Here is a 9074-nt window from a genome sequence, read left to right as displayed (position 1 = left end):
TTATAGTGTATATTGGCTACAAATTCCAATAAAATGTAAACACAAATTAGAGCACAGATTTTTGTCTGTTGTGTTTATTGCTATATACCCAGCAGTTAGAGTTACACCTGGCACGTAGTAGGCATTCCATAAATATTTGTGGAATGAATTAATGAATGGCAAAGCTAACATACATTAAAGCAAAATAACCAAGTCTTTAATAGCGTTATATGAAATCTAGCTACAAGAAGGATTCAGAGAAGGGGGACAGTTTAAAGCTAACATTTTTCAAAGAAGAGTCTGAAGAAAAAATGCTATTCATGCAGGGTTGTGAAATCTAGACTGGGTTTGAATAGTTGAGATGAAGAAGGGAGCTATTAAAGCTGAAGAGAGTAAAGAAGCAAAGGTGAGTAGACGTCAATGAGTAACAGTGAAGACCCAGCCATGCCTGGAGTAAATTAAGGTGATCTATGTCTCCGGCTTTCCAAGGTACTCCCCAAAGTGTTTAGCTAACGATTTATTCTTACATGTGCATGTTTTTACCTTTTGTAGAAACAAATTTATTTGTGTGTATTTTTCTTGAATTCTGAATACAATGGATACAATAGAGAGCAGAAATCAATTATTTAATATACTAGAAAAATGCCTTTTGTGAGTGGTTCAAAGAAATAGCTCTAGATGATAGAAGAGACATGGAAGTGAATTACAGGTTTCAGTATGCACTGCTGTGCTGGTTGACAAGTGAACAAACACCTTCATAAATTAATAGCTCTTAATTGTAGCTTGAAAGGCAAATAAATGGGTGGTTTGGATTTTTTGTCTCATTTCATCCGTAATGTTATGAAGTATGACCCCTGTTGAGTTTTTCTTGGTTGAAAATAGTGAGCTAAAATTCAGTTGTTTTTCCAATGACTTTGTCCAGGTTAATTCTTTACTTCCATCTTCTCATTGCTTAAACAGGAATATAAGGTCATGTTCATTAATCGTTTATATGTATTTAGTACTTTAGAGACAGTGACCTAATTTTGATAGTTCATGATATATTTTGATATGTGACTTGCCACTGCATTGCAAATAATATCCTAGTATGACTTCCTGCTGCATTTCTTGGACTGATGCTGACTTTTCTGAGGTTATTGCTAGAATGCTCTTTTTTTTTTATTCTAAGGCATTTTTTTCATGGCTTATTTTTAGATTTTATATAGCATCTTTCCTTTGAGGGGCTCAAGGCAAATTTTGCAAATGTGAACAATCTTCTTTGGTCAGTGTGTTATGGTTTGGAGAAGGAAAAGAAATGAATACTAATTTCCTACGTCTGTATGTCCTACTAAAAAATCAAACTGAATGCGTTTCTTACTTTTCCTTTTCTCTGACTTAAGGAGTTTTATTTTATACAGAGGCTTAACAGAGAGAGCTTAGACTTTGAATCACCAGTGAGGAGAATGAACCATTAAAACAAAACACAGCAGAGAGAGCCTTCAGGAAAGGCAGTGTTAAAGCACAAGGCAGATTGTCAAAAAATGCTCTAGGTGATTGCGAAAACCCTCTGCAAGGATGTTTTCAGTCAACACAAGTGGGTCGCTTAATTTTTCGAGTGAATGCCCTTAACGGGGGGACTTTAGTTGCAGTCTCACTAGCCAGAGCTGTCTCATTATAGGAGATGTGGTCCAGTCTATGAAATGTTTATTTTGTAACTAACCCCTCTAGCAGTGGAGGGAACTGTTTACTATTCCTTCTTGTTCTCTAGTGTGTGTATGTGTGGGGTTTTTTTTTTCCTCTTAATTAAAGAAATCACTGTTGAACTTCAGAAACCTCTCCAGGAAGAAAAAAATAAAGAGAAGGAAAGAGGGAGAGGGAGAGGGAGGGAGGGGGAGTGATGGGGGGGAGAGGGGGAGAGAGAGAGAGAGAGAGAGAGAGAGAGAGAGAGAGAGAGAGAGAGAACAGAAGGAAGAAAAAGAAAGAGAAGAGAAAATAGGGTTGAAAACTGTGTCTTTTGCTCATTCATTCTTAAGGATTATTTCCAGAAGAAGAATTGTAATATTCATTGACCTCCCCAGGAGTGTGCATGCATGAAAATGTGTGCGAACGTTTGTGTGCCGGTCTGAGTAGGAAACAGCGCTGTGTAAACAGTGTCAGTGTATCCCACCAGCTAACATTCAAAGTTTTCTTTGTTAATGATATTCTGAAGGAGAATAAAAGATGGAACCTGATGCTATTCCATATGAACAAAAATTGCATAAGCCAGTAGGAAAATCTAAATTCTGAATTTGGTTTGGATTTCATTTGAGTTTGCAAAATTATTAGGCAATGGCATACTGTTTGAAGGGAATGTTTGTCTTTTCATTTTAGCCAGCAGCAAAGTATCGCAAAGGAGATAAACATCTAAAAGAAAGGAACTAAAACAGGTAAGTCTGAGTAGTCTGTGATCTTAGAACATAAACCCAAGACACCTTTAAAACACGTAATCATGCCTATTTCCACATGCCCCAGAGCTACCAACATTTTAAAATATTGAAAGTAGATGGCTCATAAAAACATATTTTTAATATTACAGAGGGCTTAGAATGGTGGCAATGTGAAATGCATCCAAAAATTAAGGTTATGGTTTAGAAAATGCCCAGTTATTAGACATATGAAGTAGATAAGTGAAAGAAACATTTGAAATCTTTGCTTTATGTAGTAATTATGTTCCTGACGGGTCCTATCATAATTAAATGAGCAGCTTCTATTTATAAATGTGTTAGAAAGCCTTAAGATAGAAAATGCTCTGTTCTTTTAGATTCGGAGTTTAGAATTTGTAGTTTCACATATATTATGGGAAGCTTGGTAATGTATCCTTACAGTATTGGGATCATTGACTCAGTTCCAATGTAATAGAAACAAACTCAAGTTTCCTTGCTCAGAGCTGCCTTATACGGCTGTGCAGGCTGAATAGAACTGAACTCTAGAGTCACCATTCACACAGACGACAGTGCAAAATATGACGCCTAGAACTACATAATGCTTGAAATACAATAATCACAGTGAGAGGGTGCTCAAATACCTCTTGGTTGAATACAGTGGTGTGAAATTCATGTTGGTAGTAAATTCAGACTTACTTCCTAATATAATTTGAATAATTCAAAGAAAGTCTTCTACTAAACACTTTATGCCAGAAACCAAGAAATTGAGTAATCATTTATTCCCAGAGATTCAGAGAATTTTCTAAATTTCTCTTTATTCTCTTTTATCCTCTCCCTTAAATGAACATACTAATCTTGCAGTAAATTTGTTTAAAAAAGCAAATAATCATTTTGAAATGTCAATAATGATGTCCCAAGGTTCTAATTTATCTTTTTAAAGAGGATTGCATTTCATATTTTGAATTGGTTTTTAAGAAGGCTAACATTTTACTATATAATCCTTTATGCTTTAAAGGTATTTGATATAAACTGTGTTATGTGATTGTTATGACTATGCCGTGAAAGAGGAAATGAGCATGATCATTCTATGTTACAGACAAGAAAGTCATTGCTCAGGAAAGTAACAGCCGTATTCAAGGTCACCCAGAAAGTAAGGACAAAGCTAGGATGACAATTTGCTCTCCTCATTTCTATATTTGCTACTTTCAGGCTAATTATTTACATTTTTATGTTAAATCATAAAATTTAATGTATCTATTGATCTAACATATCTATGATTTTTTCTTTCTTTTTTTTTCTGTTTGTTAGCGTACTAGTGAAATTGGAAATATACCTATTAAATACTAAAGACAAGGAAAATGTATCCTGCTAGGTTGGAAAAAATTTAAAAATTCGTGAAAAAGATAAAAATATTATGTACTGGAAGATTAATGAACTCACTCTCAGTGGTCCCAAGTTCATTTTTCTCATGCTAGAAAAGATTCCTTAGAATTATGCATATAAATTATCAAATAAAATCAATAAATCCATTAAATCTCCCTTCTCACACACACCATCAATGGATAACAAAATTGGGTTGGTGATAACTTTTGCTTGTTAACAGGTTGTTCCAATTATTGGGTAGAGACAGGTTTTGTAACTTCCGGAAATCTTAAAACGTCTTGTCTCTCAACTCAGTGACTGAAGTGTAGCAATATGGGTTGAATCATTTTCTCATCTTTATTTCTGATATTGACTCCAATAAGTTAAAATTGCAAGTGTTGGTAATAAGCAATCTGGAGGATTAGCCAAAGTACACTGTTTGCCTGTGTCAGAACCTGTTAGTCAGGCTCTGCAGGACTGACCTACATTGCCTCTTAATGCATCTCTTTGTAGAAAGGTAATTCTAATATTACCATTGACCTACCTATTACTTAACCTCATTTATTAAATATCTTCCATGTGCAGGATATTTTACCAGATAAAGAAATTACGAAGAGTAAGGGCATAGAGTAAAAACAGAAAGAGATCTATTTTAGATGAACACTGAACTTTACATCACAGAAATAATCCACTAATATACGGTTCAATATGCATTACTTGCTTTGACAACCATAAGTACCTTTAGTAAATAAATGCATTTATTGTACATTACAATGAAAAATGTGTTAAATAACAAATGAGTGATTACTAAAAGCCTATTTTAAACATACATAAGAACAACTAATTTCATGAATGAAAGTGCATATCTGGTGGACATATGTAATCTCACAACATTGGTTTCACTCAAGTTTTTAAGCATTTTTACAGCATCTTTGTATATTATGGGACAGCATATCTATCTTAAAAACATGCCATCTATCTTAGAAAAAAGTAACAAAAATTAAAATTTATCACTTTTTGCTTATGTGAAAGTGGTACATTTTAATTTTTATTATGTCAGTAATGAAGATTATATGTTGGCATATTGAATCCTGTTTTATCTCCAGGTTTTATTCATAAATGTCTCACTGTTGGAACCTGCATGAATGAAAGCTGAATCTCAAAAATCAGACATGTTGGACTTGGAATAATGTCCACGTTCTGATTCCAATCTGTGCTTAAATCTCAACCACTCAGTTCTTCATGCTTGTTGGAATCCTCCTAAGACTGGAATTTCCTGGGAGATATCCAGTGCTTTTTGGGCTGTAAACAGCAAAACAAACAGCCTTTCTTGTAATATGCTATGTCTAGTGCTAACTGAATTCAAGAAGTTTATGGGTGTGGGGAAAGTAACTTGATTTCTTTGCAAACTTACAAATTTGGTTCAGCTTAAATTTTGACCAAAAATTCATCTCAGGAATGAATATGTTTTGGAATAATCCTTTGCTATTAGTTATAAATGTGGTAAATATTGTTTAAACAATAAAATATTATTTTATACAGCAAATTATGGCAACAAATTCCTTGTAGTGATATTTTTTAAATCTTTAAATCATAGATAAGGATTTATTATGCTCCATGTCAATTATATGCATGTTTGTGTGTATGTGTGTGTATATATATTTCATTTAATCTCTGAGAACAGTCTAAATTTTCATGTTTCTCTATTGTACACAACTGAAAAACTTGAGACAAACACAAAGAAATCACTTATTAGTACATTGATAAACGTGCTTGATGCCAAATATAGACACACAAAATATATTTAATTCTTCTATAAGAACTCTTAAACATCTACAAGAAACATCTTATCAAATTGATTTCCCCCTTTGTCCTTAGTAAAAACATCCTAACGTTTTCAGTTTGACACAATGCCACTTAGTTAAACAATGACATTTCCCAACCTCCTTTGCATTTAAGTGTTGTCATATGACTAGGTTATGCCCAAAGACAATTAAGTAAAAGTGTTGGGTATAATTTTTCTGGAAAGTCTCCTTACAAATATGAGGGTTTTTCCTTGCCCTCTTTTTTTCCTTGTTATTTAGAGTATGAGTATTATGTCTGTAGCTCCAGCAGTCATCTTGGACCAGAATATGATGGTCTGGAGAATGTAAACCATGTGCAGAATGATACTTAAAGACAAGTGACGGTGTACTTCATTGAACCATAAAGCTGCCATAGTTGCCTTGGATACTCCCCTGTGGACACCTTTTATGTGCAAGAAAAATAAACTATCTTGTTTAAGCCACTGTTATTTGTGGAATTTTCATTATATGCAGTTGAACCAAGTCATAATGAATTTAGGACTATGATTGGGTTGCTGCAAAACAGAACCTAAAATATGACTTTGGCTAAGTGAAGTGAGTGGAGAGGAAGATGTTAAGAGGTGAAAAACTGTTAACCATGTTATGTGATTGCAAAACATTTAGTCAAGTTATTGCCTGCTACGTCTTTGAAGACTACATGCTTCGTAATGCATGGTTGGACGAATGATAGGAAACGTTAGTGTGTTTTAATTGTCTTTTGTTCTTTACATCAAGAAAGCTAAACTCAGACTAAGACAAAAGCCTCAGAAATCCTAGATGGGAAGGGGGGATTCAGAGACGCTCAGTTTGTCTTCAGCCTACAATCTAAGTATGACATAGAGGCCTGTAATTTCAAGGCTAGTAGGATTGACAAAACAAAACTACCGTCATACACGCCACACTGAATTACTTTCCTTTAAGATTTCTGTACCAAAACCTGGGATTCAGACAACTGACAAAAATCCCAGTGAAGACGTTGACTTCTACTCATGTTTCAAGGGATTTTCGAGTAAATGCCAGTTATTGGTGCCAATGCCAGCAAGTTAAGGATTGGAATCTTCAGGTTAGAAACTATGTCTAAACGTGATCTTTATCTATGGCTACTTTAACATGCAATTAACTACACACACTCACACGAAATCCAGAAAACTTTTCTGAGTGGATCTTGATGGCATCTACTAAGGTCCAAAAGTAGAAAGGATACCAGGATTCTCCAAAAAGAGATACCATCAAGGGAAAGAAAGGACTAGGTACTAGTTTTTACAGAGCTAGATAAATCAAAGAAAGGTTGGAACCTTAGTAAGCATCCATTTTGGAATGGTAGGTCTTTTGAGTAGCTATGGTTGAACATGTGAGTGTAAACCAAGATGGCTGACATTTGGTGGCAAGGCAGAGTAGATTACTGTGGCCCATGCAGGATTTGTAATCACTGTGGGAATCACAGATTTATGAGTCTGTGCAAAGTCAGTTTTGTATATCTACACATTGTAGCAGCAAAAAGCATCAGCAATATCAGTCTAGTGTCTTCCAATTTCTCTCTGCACTGGAAATTTGGGGGAAAAAAAGAAAAAAAAGGGCCAGGCACAGTGGCTCACGCCTGTAATCCCAGCACTTTGGGAGGCCGAGGCGGGCAGATCACGAGGTCAGGAGATTGAAACCATCCCGGCTAACACGGTGAAACCCCATCTCTACTAAAAATACAACAACAACAAAAAATTAGCTGGGCATGGTGGTAGCCGCCAGTAGTCCCAGCTACTTGGGAGGCTGAGGCAGGAGAATGGCGTGGACCCGGAAGGCGGAGCTTGCAGTGAGCAGTGATCGCGCCACTGTACTCCAGCCTGGGCGACAGGACAAGACTCCATCTCAAAAAAAAAAAAAAAGAAAAAAGAAAAAAAAGAAAGCCTGGCCAGTTGTGGTGGCTCCTGCCTGTAATCCCAGTAATCCCAACACTTTGGGAGGCCAAGGCAGGTGGGTCACCTGAGGCCAGGAGTTCAAGATCAGCCTGGCCAATATGGTGAAACCCCGTCTCTACTAAAAATACAAAAATTAGCCAGGTGGAGTGGCATGTGCCTGTAATCCCAGCTATTGGGGAGGCTGAGGCAGGAGAATCTCTTGAACCCAGGAGGCAGAGGTTGCAGTGAGCTGAGATCATGCTACTGCACTCCAGCCTGGGCGACACAGCGAGACCCCATCTCAAAAAAAGAAAAAAAAAAAAAAGAAAGAAAAGAAAAGGAAAGAAAGAGAGAAAGAAAGAAAGGAAGGAAGGAAGGGAGAGAGAGAAAGGAAAGAAAAGAAAGAAAGAAAACCTATTTGGACTGAATAAGGCCTGATATTAATAGAAATATGTAGTTGGGGAGAGAGAGATTGGACTTTCTGTTACAAAGGATGTGGTAGTCCAAGAAATTACTAAAAAATGTTTTTCAAAGATGATTAGATTTCCACCACATGTTGATGAAGTTGGTTATCCTGGGTACATTAAAAAATGGCTTCTATCACTAAAGCAGGCTGAAAATCACTACTACGCAAATAGGTTTTTGACTAAGATTATATGAGTTCTTGTGCAAGGAAAAGAAATCGTGAAAGTGGTATTTTAAATGAACCAATCTTTCCCATTAGTTTTCTCCTCTTCTCTGTTTCCCTCTGTCTGTTTCCTCCCACTCCTTTTCTACCTCTTCCTTCCCCTCCTGCCCCTCTCCCTATACTCAGCATGAAGAGTTCTGGAAATGATTTAACAGTCATAATACAATAATCCTAGTGATTATAACGTGCTTGCCTTTTTTAATAACTTTTCTTTTTTATTTCTCAATTATTTGGCTACAGTTAATTTTCTTTTCTTATTCTATGCCAAATAAGAGCATAGATCTGTTGTTTTTTATTCCCTTGATTGATCTCAACTAGATCTTGGCCATGATCTCATGCATGGCCAGGTGTAGTGGCTCATGCCTGTAATCCCAGCACTTTGGGAGGCTGAGTTGGGAGGATCACTTGAGCCCAGGAGTTTGAGACCAGCCTGGGCAACATGGTGAGACCCCGTTACTACAAAAAATACAAAAATACCAGCTTGGTGTAGTCCCAGCTACTCGGGAGGCTGAGGTAAGAGGATCACCTGAGCCTCAGAGGTTTAGACTGCAGTGAGCCGTGGTCACACCAATGCACTCCAGCCTGGGTAACAGAGTGAGACCCTGTCTCAAAAAATAAACAAACAAACAAACAAAACTAGCTCCATTCATATTTTATATCTTGTATCTACTTCCTAGAGAAAAGGATTAGAATTCAACTGGATTCAAAATAGATGTCTCCTGTTATTTAAACATGTAAATTACACACACACACACACAACACACACACACACACACACTTTGGCATGGATTGCTTTTTCCAATAACTTCTGATCAAAATTTCCTCATTTATTGCAAATGTAGCTATACGTTAATCTTGGAGTAACCCCAAAGCAATGATCTCTCTGAGCCACTTTATCCCTACAAAC

At 36.4% G+C, this 9074-nt stretch overlaps 1 long non-coding RNA gene across 1 annotated transcript; it reads left to right on the top strand.

The window, feature by feature from the left end:
- The first annotated feature begins 340 nt into the window (after positions 1 to 340).
- On the top strand, positions 341 to 5284 carry LOC117097446. The gene is made up of 3 exons (XR_004442937.1): positions 341 to 468; positions 2329 to 2384; positions 4850 to 5284. It is a non-coding gene; the product is annotated as an uncharacterized LOC117097446 (long non-coding RNA).
- The last annotated feature ends 3790 nt before the right edge of the window (positions 5285 to 9074 follow it).

The sequence above is a fragment of the Trachypithecus francoisi genome, unplaced genomic scaffold (assembly GCF_009764315.1).
Source record: "Trachypithecus francoisi isolate TF-2019V2 unplaced genomic scaffold, Tfra_2.0 Lachesis_group15, whole genome shotgun sequence".
In the NCBI taxonomy this organism is placed as follows: Eukaryota; Metazoa; Chordata; class Mammalia; order Primates; family Cercopithecidae; genus Trachypithecus; species Trachypithecus francoisi.
Note: the sequence above shows the minus strand (reverse complement) of the source record. Positions and strands in the feature narration are given on the sequence as shown.